This window comes from Lucilia cuprina, chromosome 4 (assembly GCF_022045245.1).
Source record: "Lucilia cuprina isolate Lc7/37 chromosome 4, ASM2204524v1, whole genome shotgun sequence".
Lineage (NCBI taxonomy): Eukaryota > Metazoa > Arthropoda > Insecta > Diptera > Calliphoridae > Lucilia > Lucilia cuprina.
The window spans coordinates 88,915,060-88,917,725 of NC_060952.1; positions in this window are offsets into that span (position 1 = coordinate 88,915,060).

The following is a 2,666-nucleotide window of genomic DNA, read 5'->3' on the forward strand; positions in this document are numbered from 1 at the left end:
TATAGACTAGATTATAGACTAGACTATAGACTAGACTATAGACTAGACTATAGACTAGACTATAGACTAGACTATAGACTAGACTATAGACTATAGACTAGACTATAGTCTAGTCTACCATAGAAATGATTGTTGACTAGACCACAGACTAGACTGTATACTAAGCTATAAACAAGAATATATACTTTATTACAGATATGTTAATAGACCACTTAATAAACTAGAAAATATATTTTGTTTTAGGCAACATATATATGTACAATTTTGTATAACATTCTATTGTATTATTATATCAATTGTATATAATATTCAGGTTCCACTGTTCTCATTACTACTCACATTTATCTTTTTAATTAACATGTTTCCACTAAATTATTAATTTTAATTTATCTTGTTTTTCTGTTAATTCCTTTTATTTCTAATTGTACTTTTAATTAGTTTTTTTAAGTCACACTTCCTCCCCCTTTGACAGAGATAAACACAAAGACATTTTTTAAAGCAATATTTATAACTTAATAGACAAATCTAAGATATACATACATATACTTTTAATAAACCCCGCTTTAAGCAGATTAACAGAAATTTAGAATGTTCAATCGAAATCAAACAGTTTTCTTAAAAAACGAAACCCAAATAAAAGTTGTTTGCTTATGACGTAATTTAATGTTAAAATGTATCAAAAAATATGCGATATTTAATCATTTATAAAAGTTAATAATATTTAAATAATTTTGATTGTTTCTAAAAACATACATAATTATTCAAATATATAAAATACATGTAAATTAGTTTTACACTCCCTTTCGAATTAGAAGGTGTATGTAGCTTATTCCCAATGCAAATATTTTATAACTAATTTACATTTAATTTAAATTTTATACCTTTCAAATGTAATAAAAATAAACGCTATTTTTAAAAAACTCTATTTTTAATTGATGGGCTCCAATAAAAAACATACATATGTACATAAATTAAATTAAATGATAAATGTTTTTGTTTTGATCACTCGAATGAATTAAACAATTTTAGGCTGAATAGAGAAGAAACCGATAATATCATTTGATAAGTTAAAGCAAGTCATAAAAAAATAATTAAATTTAAAAGAATAAAAATAACAATTGTCAAGAAAAAATTTTCGAAGAAGTCAATGAGAAACAGTGCGTTGTCTAAAAAAATTAAGAATAAATTTAAACTGCTATAACAAGTAATGTAGCCTACAGTCTAGTCTGTAGTTTATCCTAAAGTATAGTCTATAGTCTAGACTATTTTATAGACTAGTCCATAGCCTAGTTTATAGTCTAGTCTAGTTTATAGTCTAGTCAAGTCTAGTCAAGTCTAGTCAAGTCTAGTCAAGTCTAGTCAAGTCTAGTCAAGTCTAGTCAAGTCTAGTCAAGTCTAGTCAAGTCTAGTCAAGTCTAGTCAAGTCTAGTCAAGTCTAGTCAAGTCTAGTCAAGTCTAGTCAAGTCTAGTCAAGTCTAGTCAAGTCTAGTCAAGTCTAGTCAAGTCTAGTCAAGTCTAGTCAAGTCTAGTCAAGTCTAGTCAAGTCTAGTCAAGTCTAGTCAAGTCTAGTCAAGTCTAGTCAAGTCAAGTCTAGTCAAGTCAACTCAAGTCAAGTCAAGTCTAGTCTAGTCTAGTCTAGTCTATAGTCTATAGTCTAGTCTATAGTCTAGTCTATAGTCTAGTCTATAGTCTAGTCTATAGTCTAGTCTATAGTCTAGTCTATAGTCTAGTCTATAGTCTAGTCTATAGTCTAGTCTATAGTCTAGTCTATAGTCTAGTCTATAGTCTAGTCTATAGTCTAGTCTATAGTCTAGACAACAGTCTAGTCTCTAGCCTCGTCTATAGTCTAGTCTATAGTCCAGTCTTACTCTAGTCTTTAGTCTAGTCTATATTTTATTTTATATTCTGTTCTATTGTCTAGTTTACGCTCTATTCTATATTCTAGTCTATTGTCATTACTGCAGTCCACAGTTAAACCTAGCCTATACTCTAGTTTATTCTTAAATCCATTGTGCAAATATTCGACTAGTGATGTATATAGTATGTTAATACTTGACGCAAGTAGCGAAATCAATGTTCACTTACAACGTGTAAGCAGTGTTGAGCTAATATACAACTGTACATTTGTATGTAAAACACTTTTTGGTATTGTGTTTGTGCATGCATTTGTAAACGTATTGTACACATATGAACATTTGTACATAAGTACTTGCATATGTGAATACATATGTACACTTGTATGGGTTTTGAATATTTAGCTTATATAATACTTTAAGTAAATTGTTAACGATATAAAACACATAGTACATAAATGCTAAAGTAATAATACTAATAGATATTGACAAAGTAGACAATTTTTGCACAGCCATTAAACAAATTGAAAAATGTTTCTATCATATGTATAAAGAAATGTATATTGTACAGATTAGGGTAGGCTGCAGAAAATAGAGAATATTTTACTACCATAGAAATATGTAAATAAACAGGAAGAATGTGTTAAAAAACAAACCATAGGAGGTCTGAGCTTTTACTTTTATATTAATTATGTTATAATATTCCATTGCTTTATAATCCATCCTAATATGCATTAATATATATTTACATAGTTTTATTTATTTACTAAAAATGTTCATGTATGCTAGATTGAATATAAAAACAAAATAATG